At 31.7% G+C, this 26,669-nt stretch overlaps 1 protein-coding gene across 1 annotated transcript in view; it reads left to right on the top strand.

The window, feature by feature from the left end:
- Window positions 1-10,560: 10,560 nt before the first annotated feature.
- LOC132728659 (serine/arginine repetitive matrix protein 1-like) overlaps window positions 10,561-26,669 on the top strand; it is a 32,832-nt gene continuing 16,723 nt past the window's right edge. The window contains exon 1 of the mRNA XM_060714337.1: window positions 10,561-11,005. The gene's annotated coding sequence lies outside the window, so the exon portion shown is untranslated. The remainder of the gene's footprint in view (window positions 11,006-26,669) is intronic.

The following is a 26,669-nucleotide window of genomic DNA, read 5'->3' as shown; positions in this document are numbered from 1 at the left end:
TCAAAGGATTCTTAATTTTGGATAGACAAGCTTCTTCAGTCAAGGGCACCTTCTGACCTTGACCTTTGACCTTCAAAATCAATGGGGGCATAAACTTCATAACAACCTCATTACCAAAATATGAAGACTGTGACCAAACATTCTAAAACAATGAACACAGACAAGCTTTTTATCAAGGTCCCTGTGATCTTGACCTTTGACCCAGCTGACCTCAAAAAGTGAAGCGGTCATTTAATGATCATGACCAACCTGCTTGTCAAATTTGATGACTTGCGGGTTCAAGGAATCAAAGGCATTGGACAGACAAGGGTTTTTTTAGTAAAGGCCCCTGTGGACCTTACCTTTGATCCCAAAATCAATAGGGTCATCTAATAATCATGCACTAACCTCCATGCCAAATTGAAGACTGTGGCGTCAAGAATTTCTTAAGTTTTTGCGGTTTAAAACTGATTCCTTGAAGCTCACAAGCTTTTTTTTAACGTGGACTACACATATTTTATGTCATCAAACAACTATTTGGTCAATTTCCATAAATTACGAGTTCTTATCTCTTTTAGTAAACGTCTTAATTTCTGATACTGCTGCTCACAATTGCCAAGCACAGTGCTGACCTCTCGATATTAAAAATAGTAATAGAAAAAAAACGACAATTTTTTCCATCCAATTAATAAAAAATTTGCTTCTTATTCTAATACTGATGCACATAAGGAAAGCACTCAGTAGATATAAACAAGTATCTTGTTTACTTAACATATACTTCTATTTTTAGATACTATCAATTACGTTAACACAGACAATAATACATATTAGTCGTCTCTCATGGCCAGAGATGATAGGAGTATCGATCACCGCAAAAAATATTAATTTTATGGCTCGATGAGACTGTACTGATATTTTGAAAGATTTTTAAAGTACAGTTTCAACCTTGCAGTAGAGTATTGAAGGAAATCAGGACCTTATATCGATTAACAGTAAGCTGTGATCAAAATATGAATTTGTATCCAGTTGCAGGGGCCGTGGTGTTAGCAAAAAGGGTTAATGTTTTCCATTTTTAATATTCATATATTGGATGGGCTACATATAACAATCTACGCACTAAAACAAGAAACCAAGACGGAGATAGCGATTAATAGCTTTTTTATTCATATGTTGTTTCATATTAGGTATACTACTCACACACACTCATCCCATATAACCCCTTTTAGAACCCATACAGATCAAGTATAAGGTTCAATCTAAATAATGATCAAATACGGACATTTTGATTATTCAAGGCAGTGGCTAATCTATCCGTAGACTTGGTAATTACACCCACCTCTACCTTTAGTTGAGAAACTCAATTCATAATAGAAAACACACATAAACTTTAAATCATTATAAAAAATACAATTGTGCCTCATATTGTCAATAAAGAATAATTTGCGTCCAAAATATGAAGGTATGTGTATGAAATTAGGTACATTAGTTCATTTAGCCCTAACAATGACGAGTGTTACGATTTAATTTACATTATGAACATACTTGTTTTTCAAACGAATTGGGCGGACATACAAGATGTTACTTAAAGCATCAATAATGCCATAAGTTTTTCTATTTTTCGTAATGTCACAGTATATCCAAACAAATTCCATTATCATAGAAATGTAATACAACTATTATTTTCTATCAAGAGATTGAGTATCTTTTTCAGTTCTTTCACATGTTAACAGATTTTAAGATAATTTCAGAGAGAAAAAAGAGTAGCAATTTCACGGAGAACATTATCATTTCCAACGAAATGTCTGCTTTAACTGATATGAAATATATGTATGGCATTATAATGGCCCACCACATCACATCATCTTAGGGCGATTAACCCTGATATAGCTGTATCACTGGCTAAAACATTTTTGAACATATATAACGTCTCTATGGTTGGCGTTTCCTTTGTGGCCTATTTCCACGTACAGATAGATGCATTATCCGCAGGTTTCGTCAGGACCGACTTTTGATCCTCATGAACACATTGGACTCTATATAGAATCGCTCCACCGGGTACAAAGCTTGATTATATCCGTTAAATGCACAATAATATACTGAAAGAACTGGACCTCATGTAAGGGACATATAATAATACAAAAACCTCCTACTCTCTATCTCTCTGACCTCTATTATAATAATGAACAAATTATATTTCATTATTATGCTTATCGTGTTGTGATGCTCACGAGAGATTGAGCATAGCTATAATAACACATTGACATCATATAATAACACATTGACATCATGTAATAACACATTGACATCATATATCGGTAAGTTGACTCTATAGAAGGATGATTCCGCATACAATACTGGTATTTTGAGTCGATATAAGAACGGTTTCAAACAATTTACTGAAAAATTAACATCATATATTGATAGATAGACATTATATAAAGAGACATTGACATCATAAATTGTTTGCTGTATATATATATTAGTTCATACAATATATTCAAAATTTCACATTATTTTTATAAATGACAGAACTAGGCTGAATAACCCAGTTATATTACCCACACGATAAGATTGGTAATGAGGTTGGAGGTCAGGTATTATTTCATCCATCATACACATCTCACCATTTATTAATATACAATGTATATATTACATACTAATTACATTAATATAAATATTATAAAACACACATACAGTATATACATGTACATAATATATAAACATTACCACTACTCACCATTAAACATCCTCTATTTCTTCCATGAAAATATCTGATATGACACGATCCTATACCTTTATTGATTAAGCCAATTTAACTTCAATATGTTTATGAGGTAAAGTTCTCGTTTCACATGTTAAGTGTAATTTATATTAGGATCTTATAATTGACTCCAATCTATTTATTTTCTCAATTCCTGCTTCAAATTATTCCTATAGAATTACTATGCAATTTCAAACTATTATTAAAAACCAAATGACATAGTAGGTAATAACCATTTTTATGCTCTTTTGACAAAATAAATATCTCTTGTCAATTCTAAAAACAATATGTCATATTTAAAATCTTTAGTTTTCGAACCTAATATGAATGGTTTACAACAACATAAAACATAAAACATTATAATAAACTCGTTGCGAAATTCTCTGCATGTATTTGACATTAGAATTAGGATTTGAATTTGCTGTACATTCCCCAAAAAAACCATTGTGTTTAACCCTATTTTAAAATGATATACATTTTATATTATTAGGGCTTTCCCCCCCCCCAAGCAACCAAATTTTTATTTTTAAAACCCACATATTTTTTTTAATTATTAAATAGTAAATTTGTCGCTAAAGTTCTATTGAAGTAATTCGTGCTTTAGGAATACTCACTAGTATATGAATCTTTTATTTCTAGAAACACCTATATATTAATGTCCATAATTCTTTTGTCATTTCTTAATCATTACTTAATGAGACCACTTTTTGTGAAAAATGGCTTGTTTCATTTGAAATGTCTCCCGTGTGAACAGTTCAAATTGCTATGTGACAATGAACACTCGCATTTTCTAATACTAAATCAAACTTTGGCACAAAGTGTTACTTATATACTATGTGACCATTGCCCTATTACCACAACATGACTCAGGCTTAACAATTCCTTATAACCAACTCGGCAATGAAGTTGGACATCTCAATAATTTCTGCCCAAAAATCACTATTTTGTGTTTCTTTTTCATATTCAAAAATTCACTTCAAAGTGCTGCAATCTTCTCATTGAGATTAACATCAGTAATAGATACAATGTGCTTATCAGCAGTTTGGTACACGTCTACCTTTATAATTACGATCTCTCTTGCTCAACTTTTGGAGCCCTTCTACAGAGGGTCCCAAATTTTCTACTGCCCTCTGAGGGGACTCGGCGCCCCGTTTAAACCCCCCAAACTAGAAGTGTCGGCACATCCCCCTTCGGCAACTCTCCCTTATGATTCTTATTCTGTTGGGGGGGGCCGCGCGAAAGTAGTGTTCACTTTTTCTAAACAACATTTCTCAAACAAAAACAAATGTTGGGGGCCTAAATAGGGCATTTTGTCACCATTTGAGACACCAAAAAAGGGGGTGAAAAAGGCGTAAAAAGGCGTTCATATCGCGTAATGGGTTAACAGAAAATGATGAGAATACTTGAACTTACCCAAAATCGCGTTTTCCATGTTTCAACATGGCCTTATATATAAATTTGAAGAAAATTGTTGTTTTGTAGATTTTTTTTCATAAACCCATTACTTTATGAGCATTTTGTGAAAAATGGCTGTTTTCATTGAAAAGTCTCCCGTTACAAGTTCAAATTGCTAAAAAACAAGAAAACCGGCTTCAATACTAATCAAACTTGGCACAAGTGTTGACTGGACCATTGCCTTTGCAACAACATGCTCAGGCTTAAATCTCCTGTTTCCATGGCAACGAGGGGACATCTCAAAATTGCAAAAAACACTATTTTTCGTTGATTTTTCCTATCTAAATTCACTTCAAAGAGCTGCAACTTCTCAATGGATTGAGATAAAGTAAATTGTTGGTTACATGTTACCTTATGATCGATCTGTGGTCATTTTTAGCCTCTCACAAGTCCAAAATTTTCTTGGCGATCAGGGGGGCCAACCCCCAAACAGAAGTGGGCACATCCCCGTTCTGGCAACCCCCTGATGTATCATTTGGTTGGGGCCGCGCCGAAAAAGTGGTCACTTTTTTTAAACAACATTTCTCAAACAAAAACAAGTGTTAGGGGCCTAAATAAGGCATTTTTTACCATTTGAGACACCAAAAAGAGGGAGGGGGGTAAAATGGCGTTAAAAGGCGTATATATAACGCGTAATGGGTTAAAATATGTGTTCCACATTTCTTGACTTGTAGGTATGTCTGAAGTTTTAGCTATAATTTCATAAGCAAATTTCTTATTAATATCCATAGTTAAAATAAGTTTAATATAGGAGTTGATTATTATTAGATATTGAACATTCAGCAAATTATTGCTAATCAAAAAGTTATTAAACTTTTGCATGCACTATTTTATTGCCTGTTCTAAACTATGATACAGTAAAAATACTTCACAGGTTTGCCTGTGACCTGTTCTAAAGATGATATCAAATCTACAATATTACCCTGTTTATTTATGATATCTTTCACAAATTTGATTCCTTTTTTATACAATGTTTGACTGTAAATATATATATTCCATGCTAAAAAATTGTGATTGTTTTATATTGTCTATACACCATATAAAGACACATTGACATCATATATTTGTTCAGTTTAATTCATGTAATATGTTCATGAGTTCACTTTGTATAAAGAAAGGTTGACTCAATAAATTTATATATTTGGACATAACAACGTTAAGTTTTTGTATTTTCTGATCGACGATCAGGAAATACAAAGCTGACTTTCAATATCTGACACAGCGGTTAACGACAAGCCTAAAAAACAAGTAGTTCTCAAAACAGCTTCTAAACTAGCGATTTAAAAGAAAGAAATATTTTTATTTTGTTCCAAGTATCCACCAAATTACAACGCATTCAAAGTTTAAAAGTAGCGTTGGCTTATAGAATTGTCAATAAATGCACAATCACAACTTACGCGGATTAATATGATTTTAACCAATGAAAATGCTATTTTAGTGATGTCGATTACCGAATACTACACAAATAAATCTGACTGTCGAATAGTGGAATATATTAGATTCCACATGTCGGACTGTTTTGGTGAAAAGATTTTTGCTTACTTATTTACATCAATTTTAAACAACAGGTTTATCGTAAACAAAATAAATCGAAATTAATCCGTGGTGCAGTGGTAACGAGCTTGTTTAATGTATGAGAGGTCTTGGGCTCAAATCCCTGTCGGGGCAAGGTTTTTTTTATTTTTGTATTAAGTGTCTTTGTTAAGGAAGTAGTCACGATATGCAAAGATAAAGTGTGGCTGTCATGAAAAACGAACATAAATGATTTTTTGATGCAACTCTAGTTATGCAAAATTCCGTATGTTATCAAAACTCTGGTTCCTTTTCAAGATGAATTATAGTACATAAACATATACAGGAAAATACATACAGATACACAGTACAATTTAGATTGCAAAGATCAGAAAATGCCACAGAGCTTGCAGCCCTTTGATTTAATTATATCTTGAAATGTAACGTACATTTATCGCATATTATATATATTTGTGTGCACAGACCGTATAATCAGTAAGCAATTGAACAGGTAAATAAAATCAAACATAAATAGAATTGCGACAAATTTACGTAATACTAAACGTACCACTCTTTACATGCATGATCAGAACGTATAATGTGGAAAGTCGGTCGCCTTGAAACCGGATTTTAAAAACATATTTGCCATATATAATCAAATATAATAACAATATCAAAAGGCGCAATCAACAGTTCTGCGATATCGTAAAAATCGAACTATACCAACCTTTTGTGAAAACTTACAAATTTTCTTGCAGACGTTACGTTAAATGTAAGTAACTTTGTGCTGTAACATAATATACTGACATTTTAATGGCAGATATATAAGGAAGGTATCTAAAATTGTGTTATATACAAGTCAATAAGAAGAATGGGGGTAAATCGTCTATACAAGAAGCCGGTAATCTGTTTCCATAGCAAGTTTTATACACAATTCAATGTCTATTTTAAGTAAATAGCTAATTTATCATGAATATGAATATCGAGAAGAAAACAAACATTTAAGTTTTATATAGATGTATGCAGAAATGATACTGATTCATGATAACATAATAGACATGTATATTTGACATATTACAATTATCAGAAACAATGAGTTGCTAGCTTGAACGCAAAGGTGAATGTTCTCAGTAACATTTGATCTCGGACAATGCGGCTTATGGTCGAAGACCCTGAAATCATGTTGTTTTCAACGAGTTTATTGACAGATGTTTATTTTTTTATGTTATTTTTAGTTTTTTTTTTATACTGGGCGCCGGTTTCCCATATGTCCCAGACTAGTCGGCCTCTATTACGATTGCTGGTAACGTAGAGCCTGCAACGGAGGACTTATTCGCCTGCAACGTCGTCGATGTCGTAGAGCCGCGACGGAGGTCTTTTCAAGCTGTCAATCGTCGTAGACCTTCTCTAGGACCAAATTCTTCGCTCGATGAACAAATGACAATAGAGGAAAGGCACCTCTTCCTGGAGCAACAGCTCTCTTTAGGGCCACACCCTTCGTCGTTGGTTAGGTCACACCAGCTAAGTGACCTAACTAGGTCACCCATCTGGTGTGACCTAATCCTTCCGAGCGACGTGCACGCCACGAAGGGAAGTCGGAAGGATGTTTACATAAATGACTTCACCTTTATATGGTGTTGATTCAACAGGATACTATATAGTATCTATTTCAGCTTTACATAAACTATCTACACAGCTAGAGATACAGGTGAAGGTAACTTCCTCATTGTAAACAACAATCTCATTTTTCAGGTATATTAAATTATTTTTATAAAAAAACAACAAAGAGAATACGTAGAAAATAGAAAAAAAATGGATCTTCCTGTGGAAATGTTTATCATGATTGTTAATTATTATGGTGAACAACATAGAATTGTTATGCTATTTAAAAAAATAAATAATTTTCATCGGGTGAGCTGTTGCATATTTTGTCACGAATATGAAACTACATTTCATAAAATATATACATGCTTGTTTTATACTGATCTTAAACTGTTTTATAAGTTTAACGCCAGCATTCCATCATTGAGTTGTTCTAAAATACATTGTCAATTATATATTTTACGAACAACTCTTGTGATGCATTGCTAAAGAGGTGTATATTCATATTTCTTTCCCTAAATTTCATTAAATTCAAATTAAGATGCAAAAAACTTTATTTTAAGTAGCATATTTCATCGTGAAATAGATATGATCAAAGTTAGGTTTAGCATAGTATTTCTTTACATGGATGGGCAAATAATAATAAAAAAAACATTTAAAGGGTGTTCAACGACCTAGAAAAATGACGTCAGCATATATACGCATATTTTAAGCGAATGTATCGTATCTTTTACAAAATCTAAATTTGTTTTTCAAAATATCTTTCACCAGTTTCAATAATTAAAACAGGTTTATTATATCTAGCTATATTCAATATCAGATTCATAAATACGTTTTAAGAGCAAAATTTCTAAATGAGTTTAATATATATTATTGAGCAAATTTAAGAATATTATAATCTTACATCTTGATATGTACAAGCAGAGTAACTCTAGCATTGTAAATGACTTTAATCGAAGTAGAAATTATGTTTTGTATGAACACATCTGCGGATATTTCTAAATTCAAAATTTCACCAGTTTCGTGTTAAATGTTGAATTCTGCTTAAGCCGGTGCTAGGGGGGCTTGGACGGTAACTTGCACTTTCCAGTACCGTCCATGAACAGGCTCAATCAAACCGAGCCTGCAACATTTTCAATTCTTGCGTGTTGGGCTTTCTTTATGGATTCTGTATTTATCTATTATTTTTTTTTGTCATTCAAACTATTGAAAAACTGAGTTCTATAAGAAGGATGTATGGAATCATGCTGGTTTGGCAGTGAGTGATACATTGTAAATCCCCAATGTCGACTGAAGGAAAATTGATATATTTTCTTCCTTAAAGGGAAACTCTGACATGCTTGTTTCATTTTCGTAATTAACACGGAATTGATTGATTTGTCGACATGACCAAAACATTATAATTGAACATAATTCTCGGTGAGCATAAAACACAATCTTAAAAATCAAAATCAAAATACATGTATTGCGTTGAGTATAGTTTTTCCGAATAAGAACACAAGCCACTAGACTTTGTTGTTTGTTTTGCAAAGCTCGAACAATAATATTATTTTTCGTTATTTTTCACAAAGCTGTTGTTGTTTTCATGAAATAAAGAAAACGTTCTTGTTTTTCGTATTTATATAAATGGAATATATACCAACTCAAAGTATTATGAATTCCACACATTTACTCGTTCTCGCGATTCGCACTTACGAAAATATCTTTATTTCCGTTTTTCACTCGAAATATATACAAACAAATATCCTTTTTCACCTCAAACATAAGCTCACCAAAAACATGAAATATCAAAAACAATAGCCTAACAGTACATATTGGTGGTGATGGCGATGCGATGACGATGTGCCGCTGCTGCTAAGTCTTATGATGATGGTTGTAAGTGATGATGATTTTTGATTATAATAAAGATAATCATATAATAATGGCGATAATGATAATGGCCATGATGCCGATATAAAAATGACAGACTAGGACGATATAAGTATGCCTCCACTGCTAGAATATTTGTATAGTCAAATTTGCTTCGTATGTGTGATATTTTACACCGTATCACTAAAATGGCAACAGATCGGCAAAGATGTTTTGACCAAACTAAAAAAATGTTACAGCCAAATTACCAACATTTTAGCTGATAACATAGTGAGTCCTGTATGGACCATTTTGTCTGATAACAGGGTGAGTACTGTATGGAACATTTTTGCTGACGGCAGAGTAAGCCCTGTATTAAACATCTAGATAATGGCAGAGTGACCCCTGTATTGATCATTTAAGCTTTCGGCAGATTGAACCCAGTTTTAAACATTTAGATGATAGCAAGTGAGCCCTGTATTGATCATTTTAACTCACGACAGAGTAAGCCCTGTATTAAAAATTAAGATGATGTCAGAGTGAGCCCTGTATAATTGATCCTTTTAGCTGATGGCAGAGTGAGCCCTGTATTGATCATTTTAGCTGATGACAGAGTGAGCCATGTATTGATAATTTTAGCTGATGACAGAATGAGCCCTGTATTGATATTTTAGCTGATGGCAGAGTGAGCCCTGTATTGATCATTTTAGCTGATGGCAGAGTGAGCCCTGTATTGATAATTTTAGCTGATGACAGAGTGAGCCCTGTATTGATAATTTTAGCTGATGACAGAGTGAGCCCTGTATTGATATTTTTAGCTGATGGCAGAGTGAGCCCTGTATTGATCATTTTAGCTGATGGCAGAGTGAGTCCTGTATTGATATTTTTAGCTGATGGCAGAGTGAGCCCTGTATTGATCATTTTAGCTGATGGCAGAGTGAGCCCTGTATTGATATTTTTAGCCGATGGCAGAGTGCGCCCTGTATTGATATTTTTAGCCGATGGCAGAGATAGGCCTGTATGGTTATGATAATGAAAGTGCACCATATTGTTTGTGGCTGCTATACCGTATACTATACTGGGGGCAATTATTGGTCACGTTGTGACATTTAACCGACTTTATTTTGTGATCAACAATAAACGCTAAAAGCGACATTTATCGTCATGGCGATTGCGACATTTAGCGCTCATTGCATTACGCAGCGACAGTCTTCCGAATTTTCTTCAAGTGTGATATTGCGATATTTAACGTTAGTACACCATATTCACCAACAAGTAGTTTGTCGAATTGATAGCTGGGCTTACTAAATCTAAATATATTTATTGAAGATTTGTCAGCAAGATATAATTAATTTCGTCGGGCTATTAAACACCAGTTTGATACGCATGATTTCGAAGACCGCAGGAAATTTAACTCAATTATGACTTTTAATACGTTATGGTAAATTCTGTTTTATTTATAATAAAATTCATTAAAAAATAACGCTCGAATAAATTACATCGTACTGACTCCGAAAAGTAGTAAGTTAAGCGAAGCAAAACAAAAATGTGTTTTAATACATTCCTTATATAAAACAAGTCTTTACGTGCCTGACTTTCAATGGCTAGCATCACACAGCTTATAGGACTACGATATTGTTGTTTAGGATCAAAACTATGTAACAGTAATGCAAATGGATTAAACATAATGATAAAATACATTCATTAAGGTTTGTGATGATCTTATTGTAAACGCAATGGTGTGGTTTAAAATCTATACTTTAGATTTCATACCAACATTTGGGAGAATTTTACCTATGCTACATTTCTTCACAATATAGGACATGGATTAAATAAATTCTTGTTAAGGTAATACATTTTATTAAGCCTGGGATTCAGGCGTTGATATTTTTTTGTTTATTCATAACTTACGCGCTATTTCATACTCGATCGTCATAGATAACACAACATCTATCAACGCATGGGGAAACCTGCGGGGTTTCCCATATACATATTTATTGACTTATAATAATCCTATTAATAGACCGATTAGCACTTGACCAACAAATTACATGACAAAATCGGAATCGAGGCGAAGATGATGAATATTGGCATTTACTATTATTAATTTGCCGCTAGCACAATACTCTGATGCTCACAAACTTTATCCACTTTAACTTATCACACCCGTTGATCAAATTAACTCATCATGCAATAGACTTTGTTTCTTTAATCTGAAATGGTGTTTTGAAAGCAAGTCTCCGTAACTGTTCGTTGAGCTTCGGGTCACTTAGAAACTAGTTTGTCGTTGCATGAGTTATCGTTCTTTAAATAACACCCGTAATTTTCGGGGTGAATACAAGGTGGCGCTTCAATCGAAAATTGTATTTCCCCAGGCTGTCGATTTGCCTAACAGAAGTACATAAAAATCAACAGACTGGAACACAGGTTTCATTTTATTATATATGTATACATCTGTTAATTATTATAGTTAGCTAAGCTTAAAATATCATCAGCACCTACCTTTTACCTGTTATTGCTATCAGATTTTAAATCTCTAATCTTATACATAGATTTTAATTTGTTATAAAGATAATGTCTTTTTATAATATAAATTTTAAGATATCCTTAAAATGGATGTAATACTATGCAAGTACACAAAATTGTTGTGGGGACTATTAGAAAGACAGTAGTGGCATGTAGGTTCCAGTTTATACCAACATACACATACATGCATAATCTTTAGTTAATATGGCAGGTATTGACATGAGTCCAAGTGTGTCACTATGTTTTATTGATTGAGATTATATTACCAGTGAGTAATGTTTGTCCAAGTGTTTAACTATGTTTTATTGATTGAGATTATAATACCAATGAGTAGTTTACGTTCAAGTGGGTCACTATGTCTTATTGATTGAGATTACATTACCAATGAGTAATTTTCGTCTACGTGTGTCACTCTGTTTAATTGATTGAGATTATAATACCAATGAGTAATTTTCGTCCAAGAGTGTCACTATGTTTTATTGATTGAGATTATATTACAAGTGAATAATTTACGTTCAATTGTGTTACTATGCTTTATTGATTGATATTATAATACCAATGAGTAATTTACGTTCAAATGTATTAATTTGTTTTATTGATTGAGATTATAATACCAATGAGTAATTTACCTTCAATTGTGTTACTAATACCCGTATTCAGAATAGATACTTACACTCCAATTAATGAGTAAATCGAATATAATTGCCTAACTGTCAAGACAGTCCTCACCTTTCAGTAAAGTTGTATTCAGGTTATAAAGTAAGTGTCGAGTGAACTCAGGATTGGGATTTACTGATTGAGATAATAATACCAGTGAGGAATGTTCGTCCGAATGGGTCACTATGTTGTATTGATTGAGATTATATTGCCAATGAGTAATTTATGTCCAAGTGTGTTATTATGTTTTAATGATTGAGATTATAATACCAAAGAGTAATTTTCGTCCAAGTGTGTCTCTAGGTTTTATTGATTGAGCTTATATTACCAATGAGTAATTTATGTCCAAGTGTGCCACTATGTTTTTTTGATTTAGATTATAATACCAATGAGTAATTTATGTCCAAGTGTGTCACTATGTTTTTTTGATTTTAGATTATAATACCAATGAGTAATTTATGTCAAAGTGTGCCACTATGTTTTTTGGATTTGGATTATAATACCAATGAGTAATTTATGTCCAAGTGTGCCGCTATGTTTTATTGATTGAGATTATATTACCAGTGAGTAATGTTCGTTCAAGTGTGTAACTATGTTTTATAATACCAGTGCGTAATTTACGTTCAATTGTGTTACTCTGTTTTATTGATTGGGATTATATTACCAATGAGTAATTTACGTTCAAGTGGGACACTATGTTTAATTGATTGAGATTATAATTCCAATGAGTAACTACGTCCAAGTGTGTCACTATGTTATATTGAATGAGATTATAGTACCAATGAATAATTTACTTCCAAGTGTGTCGCTATGTCTTATTGATTGAGATAATATTACCAATGAGTAATTTTCGTCCAAGTGTGCCACTATGTTTTTTTGATTTAGATTATAATACCAATGAGTAATTTATGTCCAAGTGTGCCACTATGTTTTTTGGATTTAGATTATAATACCAATGAGTAATTTATGTCCAAGTGTGCCGCTATGTTTTATTGATTGAGACTATATTACCAATGAGTAATTTTCGTCCAAATGTGTCTCTAAGTTTTATTGATTGAGAATATAATACCAATGAGTAATTTTCGTCAAAGTGTGTCACTCTGTGTTAATGGTTAAGATTGTAATTCCAATGAGTAATTTACGTCCAAGTGCATCACTCTGTTTTATTGATTGAGATTATTATACCAATGAGTAATTTCCGTCCAAGTGTGTCACTATGTTTTATTGATTGAGATCATAATACTAATGAATAATTTTCATCCAAGTGTGTCACTTTGTTTAATTGATTAAGATTCCAATTCCAATGAGTAATTTACGTCAAAGTGTGTCACTTTGTTTTATTGATTGTGATTATAATAACAATGAGTAATTTACGTCCAAGTGCGTCACTCTGTTTTATTGATTGAGATTCTAATACCAATGAGTGATTTCCGCCCAAGTGTGTCACTATGTTTTATTGATTGAGATATAATACCAATGAGTAATTTACGTCCAAGTGTGTCAATCTGTTTTATTGGTTGAGATTATATTACCAATTAATTATTTACGTCCAAGTCTGTCACTTTGTTTTATTGATTGAGATTATATCACCAATGAGTAATTTTTGTTCAAGTGTGTCACTATGTTTTCTTGATTAAGATTATAATACCAATGAGTAATTTACGTCCAAGTGGGTCTGATTGAGATTATAATACCAATGAGTAATTTTCGTTCAAGTGTGTCACTATGTTTTCTTGATTAAGATTAGAATACCAATGAGTAATTTACGTCCAAGTGGGTCTGATTGAGATTATAATACCAATGAGTAATTTTCGTTCAAGTGTGTCACTATGTTTTCTTGATTAAGATTATAATACCAATGAGTAATTTACGTCCAAGTGGGTCTGATTGAGATTATAATACCAATGAGTAATTTTCGTTCAAGTGTGTCACTATGTTTTCTTGATTGAGATTATACTACCAATGAGTAATTTACGTCCATGTGTGTCTGATTGAGATTATAATACCAATGAGTAATTTTCGTTCAAGTGTGTCACAATGTTTTCTTGATTAAGATTATAATACCAATGAGTAATTTACGTCCAAGTGGGTCTGATTGAGATTATAATACCAATCAGTAATTTACGTCCATGTGTGTCACTATGTTTTATTGATTGAGATTATAATAACAATGAGTTATTTACGCCCACGTGTGTCACTATGTTTTATTGGTTGAGATTATATTACCAACGAATTATTTACGTCCAAGTGTGACACTTTGTTTTATTGATTGAGATTATATCACCAATGAATAATTTTCGTCCAAGTGTGTCACTATGTTTTATTGATTGAGATTATAATACCAATGAGTAACTTACGTTCAAGTGTGTCACTATGTTTTATTGGTTGAGATTATAATACCAACGAATTATTTACGTCCAAGTGTGTCACTTTGTTTTATTGATTGAGATTATATCACCAATGAGTAATTTTCGTCCAAGTGTGTCACTATGTTTTATTGGTTGAGATTATAATACCAACGAATTATTTACGTCCAAGTGTGTCACTTTGTTTTATTGATTGAGATTATATCACCAATGAGTAATTTTCGTCCAAGAGTGTCACTATGTTTTATTGATTGAGATTATATTACCAATGAGTAATTTTCGTCCGAGTGTGTCACTTGGTTTTATTGATTGAGATTATAATACCAATTAGTAATTTACCTTCAAGTGTGTCACTATGTCTTATTGATTGAGATTATATTACCAATGAGTAATTTTCGTCCAAATGTGTCACTTTGTTTAATTGATTGAGATTATAATTCCAATGAGTAAATTACGTCCAAGTGTGTCTCTGTGTTTTATTGATTGAGAATACAATACCAATGAGTAATTTTCGTCCAAGTGTGTCTCTATGTTTTATTGATTGAGAATTTAATTGACAATGAGTAATTTACGTCCAAGTATGTCACTATGTTTTATTGATTGAGATCATAATACCAATGAGTAATTTACGTCCAAGTGTGTCACTCTGTTTTATTGGTTAAGATTGTATTACCAATTAATTATTTACGTCCAAGTATGTCACTATGTCTTATTGATTGAGATTATATTACGAATAAGGAATTTTCGTCCAAGTGTGTCAATTTGTTTAATTGATTGAGATTATAATACCAATGAGGAATATACGTCAAAGTGTGTCACTTTGTCTTATTGATTGAGATTATATTACCAATGAGTAATTTTCGTCCGAGTGTGTCACTATGTTTTATTGATTGGGATTATAATTCCAATTAGTAATTTACGTCCAAGTGTGGAACTTTGTTTTATTGATTGAGATGATATTACCCATGAGTATTTTACGTCCATGTGTGTTTCTATGTTTTATTGATTGAGATAATAATGCCAGTGAGTAATGTTCGTCAAAGTGGGTCAGTATGTTTTATTGATCTAGATTATATTGCCAATGAGTAATTTATGTCCAAAAGTGTTACTATGTTTATTGATTGAGATTATAATACCAGTGAGTAATTTACGTTCGAATGTGTAACTTTTTTTTTGATTGAGATTATAATACAATTGAGTAATTCACGTTTAATTGTGTCACCATGTATTATTGATCGAGATTATAATACATGTACAAATCAGTAATTTACATCCAAATGGTCCCTATGTTTCATTGATTGATCTTTTATTACCAATGAGTAATTTACGTCCAAGTGTGTAACCATGGTTTATTGATTGAGATTATATCACCAATGAGTAATTTAAGTCCACGTGTGTCACTATGTTTTATTGATTGAAATTATAATACAAATTAGTGATTTTCGTCCAAGTGTGCCTCTATGTTTAATTGATTGAGATTTTAATACCAGTGAGTAATTTTACGTTCAAGTGTGTTACTATGTTTTATTGATTGAGATTATAATACCAGTTCGTAATTTACGTTCAATTGTGTAACCATGTTTTATTGATTGCGATTATATTACCTGCCCGTTCGTGCCTGAAATAATGCACGGGAGGGCACCTGAGGTCTTCCTCAACCGGTAAAAGCTGGAACGTCGTGATATGACCTATATTGTGTCGATGTGACGCAAAACCCAAAACAAACAAACAAACTAAAGATTATAATACCAGTGCGTAATTTACGTTCAATTGTGTTACTATGTTTTATTCATTGAGATTATAATACCAATGAGTAATTTACGTTCAATTGTGTTACTATGTTTTATTCATTGAGATTATAATACCAATGAGTAATTTACGTTCAATTGTGTTTCTATGTTTTATTCATTGAGATTATAATAACAATGAGTAATTTACGATCAATTGTGTTACTCTGTTTTATTCATTGAGATTATAATACCAATGAGTAATTTACGATCAATTGTGTTACTATGTTTTATTCATTGAGATTATAATACCAGTTCGTAATTTACGTTCAATTGTGTTACTATGTTTTACTAATTGAGATTATTATACCAATATGTAATTTACGTTCAATTGTGTTACTATGTTTTATTCATTGAGATTATAATACCAGTTCGTAATTTACGTTCAATTGTGTTACTCTGTTTTATTCATTGAGATTATAATACCAATGAGTAATTTACGATCAATTGTGTTACTATGTTTTATTCATTGTGATTATAATACCAATGAGTAATTTACGATCAATTGTGTTACTATGTTTTATTCATTGAGATTATAATAACAGTGAGTAATTTACGTTCAATTGTGTTACTATGTTTTATTCATTGAGATTATAATAACAATGAGTAATTTACGATCAATTGTGTTACTCTGTTTTATTCATTGAGATCATAATACCAATGAGTAATTTACGATCAATTGTGTTACTATGTTTTTTTCAATTTGATTATTATACCAATAAGTAATTTACGATCAATTGTGTTACTATGTTTTATTCATTGAGATTATAATACCAGTGAGTAATTTACGTTCAATTGTGTTACTATGTTTTATTCATTGAGATTATAATACCAGTGAGTAATTTACGTTCAATTGTGTTACTATGTTTTATTCATTGAGATTATAATACCAGTGAGTAATTTGCGTTCAATTGTGTTACTATGTTTTATTCATTGAGATTATAATACCAGTGAGTAATTTGCGTTCAATTGTGTTACTATGTTTTATTGATTGAGATTATAATACCAGTGAGTAATTTGCGTTCAATTGTGTTACTATGTTTTATTCATTGAGATTATAATAACAATGAGTAATTTACGATCAATTGTGTTACTCTGTTTTATTCATTGAGATTATAATACCAGTGAGTAATTTGCGTTCAATTGTGTTACTATGTTTCAAGGGTCAGGACGTGCAGTTGTTGCACACTTGGTTCAAGCGAACAAATTGGTTGCAAACCTGACAAAATGGCGAACACGGAGTGATTTTTTGAAGCGGGTGAACGAATGTTTGCCAGACAAATGGGTTTCTTTGTTATTTTGAAGTTCATTAATATGTATATTCCATAATGCAATATATATGCAACACTATATATGTTAAACGTTTCAACATCCTAGATTTTGTTTTAACGCAGTAATTGAAGATATAAAACTGATCTTGTAGATATTTTGAGATTTAATTAAGATGTGACTGTTTTGGTCACAAACTCTGGGCACAAGCGTTATTATTGTATTATTGTATGTAGGGTGTCAAGTGTATGACAAGTAGGACAGCATGCGTATGCACTGTTAAATATTATTAAGTATATATCATTAATGCAAAGTAGTAATAAGAAGATCATAAACAATTTGGCTCTATATTGTTTTAAAGCTTTCAAATTAAGGGATTCACTATTGTAATGATATAAATGCCTTTCTCAATCCGAAATCATTCCTTTTTTTTGTTATTTATTTCCATGTAACTTTTGAGTATATATAAATATATTTTTTCCTGTTACATTCTCACGATATATGTGTTCAAGGAAATAATAATTTATGTATTATATGTAAAATATTCCATGTCTTACCAATATATATATGTTCTTTTTTTTTCATTATTAACGACAATGGGCTTGTAATGAAATATTTGTTCTGTTCTGTACTGTTGTACAGCGTTCATCGGAAATAACCCCTCAAAACTACGAAAACGAAAGTTAACATGTTTCTGTTCTGTTTACTAGTTTCTTGTGAAGCTAAAAATGTCTGCATCCAGAGCAGTATTGGATTATTTTTGTGCATTAATTGAGGGGATTTTTCCGATGAACGCTGTACAACAGTGAGAACTGGTAGTACAGGCTTCGTTCAGACCTGGCGTTGATGTACCATGCTGGATTTTTTCTCATATATATAGGGAGAAGACTCCTTTCGTTATCTTGATGAAGACGCCATTTTAGCTCACCAGAACCGAAGGTTCAGGATGAGCTATAAGTATCAAAGGGAGATACTCCGGCAACCATAGTCGTTCATTGTGCGTCGTCATACGTCATCAATCATTTTCTTCTCTACAACTGATGGGCAGATTAACCTCAAACTTGGACTGTAGCATCCTTGTGACAATCACACTTAAATTGCTCATGCCATTTCAATTGGCCCCTTTAAGGGGTCAACAGAGCTCAAAATAGAAAAACTTTTAAACATCTACTACTAAATTAAATGACGGATTATCATCAAAATTTGTCTGTAGCCTTGTTAGGTAGTATTGTATCAAGTTTGCTCATTTTAATTTGTTTGGCTCCTTTTAGTGTCTCTAGAGGTAAAAATAGGAAAACCTCTAGACATCTTCTTCTATAGAACCAATTGATGGATGATAACCAAACTTTGTCTGTAGCATTCTTAGGCAGTATTTCATCAAGTTTGTTCATATTATTTTGATTTGCCCTTTTAAAGGGCCGCTTAAGCTAAAAGTAGCAATGCACTTAAACTTCTGCTTCTACGGAGATAATTGATGGATGATCACCAAACTTTGTCTGAAGCTTTCTTAGATAGTCTTTTATCAAGGTTGCCCATTTTAATTTGATTGACATCATTTAGGGGCCACAAAAGCTTAAATGCCTTGGGCATACGGCATTTCTTCAAATATATTTTAAAGATATTCTATGCTCAAATTTATTATAATTAGAAAATATTGACAGTTGATAAACAGTCTCTTTATAAAAATGAAGTAACTGTTTTTTGACTTCACACAAAGTAAATATGTTTATATGTCATGTATGTTTTAAAACTCTTTACACTTTATGTCATAGTATGAATATATAGTGTCTGTTTTTACGTGGCCAACAATAAGGAATGCAGCTCCCATACATAGTTTATTCAATTTAGACATATTCAGAAAGATTTCATAGATTTCAATTAATTAATGTATTAGAAATATTTACTCAAGTATGAGCATAGTATATCTTTCATAAATAAAGAGGAACAACTTATGGCGGAACGTCGTCCATACATGTGTACATTTATTCTACATAGTCTCATAGGTACACACTTGCAACATAGACATTTTTAACAATGCCTTTCCAAAATATTGGGGCAAAATATTTCAATTTAAATGGTGAATAATGAGAAATGATGGGTTAGAAGAGTGATTTAGGACCATCTAAGTGGCCCTATTTTGTATAATGAAGAAAAAGAAAAGAAAAACAATCAGTATTGTGAAAGTACATGTATATTACAAGAGGGGCAAGTTAAAGTTGAGCTGAACTTGCCGAAAGAGCACTTTAATTTAACCGAAGACAACTAATATTTATTCGTATACAAATAAAATATTATAAATGAAAACGGTAGCAGACGATAAATAACAAAATAATGTTAAACATAACCTTGCAAACCAATTACAGAAATCATAATTCGTATATGAACAAAAGAGCAAAATATGCCTTTATCCATATAACCTAATGAACATTGGGATCTGAACGGGTGCAAACTTGAAACTGTTTAAAATTTAAAAATACATGTAGTATATTATTTTGAAAGATTCTTTACAATTGTCAGTGCATAAGTTTAACAGAGCATGGTAAGACGAAACTGTATTTATAAAAATAATACAGTTATAATTTTAGCCCGATATCTATTCAGTGTGGATAAGAGGAGCTAGTGTTTATACAAAGAGCTTTATAAACACATCTGAAGTTGTTTTATTTAAGTCTTATTTAAAATTTATCAATTACATATTCAAATGCTGAGTTCTGCCTACGCCTTTGCAAGGATTGGGGCATGATTCGTAGCTTGCATTTATGAACATTTTCAAGTTTGTTGTCTTGTGCATTCTACACGATTTCGTTTCTTTTTCCTATTACTTTCTCCCATGCTATCGAAATTGAAACAGTCAAAGAGGGATAAAATATTCATTTGTAAACAAGTAAATGTGTTTAATGTAAAGATCGTCCAATAGAAATTACTATATACATACAATATTGTGCTGTAATTGTGAAGCTTTTTATGCTAGACCTATTATGCCATTCTATCGAAATCGAAATAAACTATTTTGGAACTAATAATAATAGAATATTTAGAGAAGGAGGGTAATAAATATTAAATTTCATATACAAGGGTGGTAATATAAAGTATTACCAGTTTCGTCTATGTTGCGTCAACTAAGGACAAAGGACTGCATATTAACATACCAGACATGTATTTATAAATAAATATTGACTATATTGATTTTGAAGACACGCTTATGATTTATCTGAATATATATTTTGAATAATTGATTATTGTCAGCATTCATCATAATTATAATAGTAAACACAAACATTCAACTTACTTCAAGTATTTTAACGTTTAATTTCCACGACAATGGTACTAACATATACAGCTGATTTCCAGTAATTTTATTTACAATACAATTTGCATCAAATTCTTGTTAAATATTATCATGCATAATTATCTTAATATGATAGTCTCTTGTAGTAGAAATCTTTGTTCTGAATCTAAAATTGAGTTTTGTCAAAACCACATTTTTATATAGATTAAGGTTTATAGCGTAATTTCACAATATGTTCATGTGTCACCTTTTCAAAGACAGATTTCTTCAACAAGCGAGTAAAGTACGAAATAGGCTTCAATGAAATCGAAGAATAAAAAGTCATATTTCATAACAGCTAAAATATACCGACCGAAAATACATATGAATAAATATAAATGGCTAAATCGTTTAAAAGTGTGTGGACTCATCTGATGAGTCGGTTATGATCTTAGATGGACCAAAACAATTAAAATATTTTTGAATGGAACATAATGTACCATTGATGTTTTGAAAACATTATATCCGATTTCATTGAATATTTTGTACAATAATTATTGACAGTTTTTAATGTCTTGAGTTCAATTAAAATATGGTTATATATAATAGGGGATCCATGGACTTTGTGCATATCAAATTTTGTGAAACGACTGCTTATTGTGAAGAAGTCCCTTCAGCTCATAAACAAGTTTTAGTTCGCGCTGTAGTTTAAAATTTGATTTTGCTTGACTTAAATCCTGTCCATTTAGTGACTTAGTCACAAACTAAAACAATATGAGTAAAGATATAATTAAAATGATATGACCATAATCTTCTCCGAACAAACAAATCTGAAATATTCTCCAAAGAACAATAAAAATTTTGGAGTGCCCAGCTAAGCCAATTACATTTGTAAAGCGCTGACGACAGTTTTAAACGAGTAAAATGCTAAAATTCTACAATCCACGATTAATAAGCAGCATGCAAGTCGGTCAAAAAAGAACAACAAAAACCAATATTATATCATTCTTTGATGTATGATTCCAAATTATGGCCTTTTAATATGCTATGCTACTGACTTTATTATTTTCAATGAAATCAACTGTAATATTTTAAAGATGTGTTTACTGAATAACAGTTACCTTATAGTAATATGACACCGAAGACGCGTTAATCAAAACGCATTGAGCTGGACAATTGGAAAGAAAAGTTAAAACTTGAGATATATTTTCTGCATAAATTCGGGGTTGAGAAAAATTCAAACCATTAATGTTAATGAATACACATAGGCTGATTTTCACAAATGTAAAGATAGCTGACCGATGTGTCTTTTATGATATATATATATTATTTAGTAATACCTTACTTTAAGCAAAATTAACATTTCATTGTTTATTTTGGTCGGTTTGCAAATTTATTTGTTTCATTAACTTCCACCAAACATGTCATTATTCAAGGATTTGAAATCATTCAAGTTATGAATATATCTGTCTCAAGACAGAAATATACTGTATGTTTAGACAGAATTTTACGTAACAATTACAGCTTTATTGTCATATTAATGACTTAAACACGAGAAGTGTACATGATGAAAGTACAATTGTACTATCATGAACATTTACAATGCAATGTGCGCTCAATACAATCACGTATTTGAAGTAGGAAAATATTGAAAATCATGAGTTTTCACATTTTTATTTCAAATGAGCATAAGTGATATAATATTTCGGAACGGTCTCTTGTCCAAGTTTATGCTTATTGATATCAATGAATATGGATGTGTTGTCTAAGAACGCAAAGTTAAAGATTGCTAGCTCAGTACAGGAAAACAGAAAAGAATACCTTCTTGTAATTCCATATATAAGAGTTAAATTTATCCTAGAAGACTGTTTTAATTTAGACAATTTTTGTAGGCAGAAACACTAAAGTTAAGATGGCACGTGACCTTTGAAAAATGGACAAAATTGCTAAAAGAACCGTGGTTTAATATCTGCATAATTAATATCACGTAAGGGTATCTAAACTGGTTTACAACACTATTGAATGATGCCCCTTCACATTCTACAGAGAAAAAACGATGCGATGCGGACTTTAAAGCAGGCTAAGCTTTTGGAGGACGCCCGTCCTTGAAGGCCTGGCACTTTTGCAACCCTAGGCTTTATAATGATATTGTTTTGACTTACAATAGTCATACATAGGATATATCTAACCAGTACAGTTGGTCTTTCACGAAATTGACTACAATCCTTGTTTACAGAAAATCTTGCCAAAAGAAGGCTAAAACACAATTTTTTACTCAAATATTCTGACTAATGTTTTAATTAGAAACATGTCAGGCGGTCTATGTCACTTGCCTACCTGAACGTTTTTAGGGAAGTCTCTACTTGATTTCTAACTATAGAAGCATTTCACTAAATAACTGCCAAACAGGCATAAACAGTTCTGTTATGTTACCCCATAAAGAATGACATTTTTGCTAAATGCCATTTTGCTTAAAAGCGCAATGTTTGAACAAACATTGAATCAGATACACCTTTGGTCCAACAACTAAAATTCAACTAATTAGTGTTACTATTGTCTTTTGTTGTTCACGTGCATTGCGTAAGCCATCAGTCAGACCACTGACCTGCAAACAGATGTTAATTTAGCTTTTGCTTTCTCCGTGACAATATTTCTTGTTCTTGTTTAATGCTTTTGTTTAAATTATTCAACATTGGAAAGGGACCATGCAGTAGTGCTAAACTGACCATATTCCATTATTGTTTATAAAATTGTTGTACCCTTCTATTTCATAACAAAATAACAATCATGTCATGTTTTTTGGGCTTTATATTATATTTTTCCAATTTGTCTTCATGCCATCAAAACGGAGCTTAATAAGGTACATAAATCTTTGATATAAAAAACATCTCATTTGATAAGCGACAAGTTTTTGTTGTTGGCCAAACTAATTCAGGAATTTTAGGAAATTTAGGAATATTATCTGTAGCTAACCTGAGCTTAGGTGAGTTCTTTGATGTCAGCGTGTCCGTCGCTTGTCGTTAAGTTGTTAATCTTAATTGAAATAAATACCTGATTACAGTGAATAGAATCTTATTTAAAACATCATTCGGTTATGTATTTTATGTAAAACAAAACTAACACTTGTTTTTACTTAATATATATGAATGTCAACTTTAAATAGACCATGCCTTTTACATATGTATTTTATATACAAAAATACAATAAAAGATATGTTCTGATATGAAATTGTTAACAAAAAGATCTGTAAGACTTGAAAATGTGAAGAATGTTAAATGTACACAATTCGCAATGATCATCAGGATTTGAATTGAGCAAAACAAAAACATGCTCAAATTTAAAACAATACAATATAGACTAGGAATTATATACCTGTTTAAACATTCATGTCATTTGCCGTTCGTAGGCCCCATTATTTTCTAAAAGATAATTCAGACACAAAATATTAGATAGACTGTAAAATTTCCCACATTGCGTCAGTTCAACTGAAACACATATTTTCTTTTTAACTATTATCTTCAAAAATATAAAAATATGGACTAATCGGGTGCAACGGGTTGGTTGTTAATTGTCGTAAAGGTCATATTTGAGCTAAGTTATCATTACCACTATATCATTCGATCTCAGTCTTTGCCATCTAGACGCGCGTCTGAATAATACAAACAGTTTATCGTGCAACACAATAAGATTGTATAATAGTTTGGGGACATTTCTGTTGAAAATGCGTCAGAGTTAAATCGTATACATATACAAGCACAGTGCGTTAACTGGAGTGCAGGTATTAGTTACCCGCACTCCTGTGCACGCCCATTGATTGGTTCATTCTTGCCGGGGATTACTTATTGTGACGGCAGAGAAACGAGACGCGACAGAAATATGATATTCAGAAGCGCGTTCATTGGTTACTTTTTTCCTGGGGTTTCATATTGTGAAACAAGGACCGTGCTTTTATGTTTGACTATGATACAAAAGAGAAATAACACCAAAACACTCAGCAATCTGATTTGTACGAGGGGGCGTAGCCTCATGTTTCGGTGCTCTTTCTATTACTTATACAGTACTTATAAGACACTTACTCGTTTAAGGCTCTTGCAACATGCCTACGTTTATATTATAGCCAGTCAACTTAAAACCAAATATATTGTAGTTATTGTAGCATAACCATGTAAAATTAAATATTCTCCAAAGAACAATAACAATTCCGAATTGCCCAGCTAAGCCAATCACATACAGTTTTAAATGAGTAAAATGCTAAAATACTACAATCCACGATTAATAAGCAGCATGGAAGTCAGTCAAAAAAGGACAACACAAACCAATATTATCATTCTTTGATGTATGATTCCAAAATGATGGCCTTAAATACACTCTGCTTCAGGCGTTACTATTTTCAATGAAATCAACTGTAATATTTTAAAGATGGGTATACTAAAATACAATTACATTATAGTAATATGGCACCGAAGAGATCCATTTATCAAAACTGACTATTTGGAAAGAAAAGAAAAAAAAAACTTGAATTATATTCCTTTCTAAATTCGGGGTTGAGATAAATCCAAACTATTAATGTTAGTGAATGTACGCATAGGGTGATCTTCACAAATTTAAAGATAGCTGACTGATGTATCTGAAGTTATTCACCTTATTTTAATCAAAGTAAAAATTTTATTGTTTGTTTTGGTCGGTTTGCAAATGTATTTGTTTCAATAAATTACACCAAACAGAACATTTTTCAAGGATTTAGTATCATTCAGTTAATGAATATATCTGTCTCAAGAAACAAATATATTGTATGTTTAGACAGAATTTATGGTTTTTTGTCATATTAATGACTAAAACATGAGAAGTGTACATGATGAAAGTACATTTGTACTATCACGAACATTTAAAATGCAATGTGCGCTCAATATTATCACGTATTTAAAGTAGGAAACTATTGAAAATCTGATGTTAACATTGTGTATTACAGTTTCTGTATAACTGATATATGTACGTAAGAATATGTTTTTTTTTTACAATTAAGCTAGTCTACGGAACGTCAGTGTTTGTTTGTACCTTCCTCAACCATTAAAGCTATATGACAAATTCTGCATGTTCCGTGTTGGTGCAAAAAAAACAAAAACAAAAAACCCCAAAAAACAAGATCATCAAAAGAACTACAACAAAAAAGCAAACAGAACGAGTTCAATAAACCTGTTGGGCTCCTTGTCGGTGGTCACAGTTGCTGTTTTTTTTTTTGTTAGTTTCATTTTCGGGGGGATGCTACCCTTTATTTTACAACTTGTTACATAATATAAGTTTTTTTTTATTGTTGTTAACGCTGTAAATCTCGCGATTACAGATATCTGTTTCAAATTATACCGTGATTTTTTGAACGTTAAGCTAATTATTCACACAAATTGAATGACCGACTTTTAAAAACATAATTAAAAAGTTCTATTGTAGCGGAGCGAAACAGAAATATGATATCTGCATTGACGTATTAAGTCTTTTTTTTTACATGTATCTATAAAAAAAGAATGAATGTTTTATTAGCTTACAGTAAATCGACTGCTAGAATGGTGAAACGATATGTAAGACATTGATTTGTAACAAATATTGAACAGGAAAGTTAAAAAGTGAATTGATTAAATTGAATG

This window comes from Ruditapes philippinarum, unplaced genomic scaffold (assembly GCF_026571515.1).
Source record: "Ruditapes philippinarum isolate M1 unplaced genomic scaffold, ASM2657151v2 ctg7847_1_1_1_1, whole genome shotgun sequence".
Classification (NCBI taxonomy): domain Eukaryota; kingdom Metazoa; phylum Mollusca; class Bivalvia; order Venerida; family Veneridae; genus Ruditapes; species Ruditapes philippinarum.
The sequence above is the reverse complement of the archived record's forward strand: the minus strand, read 5'-3'. Positions and strand labels throughout refer to the sequence as shown.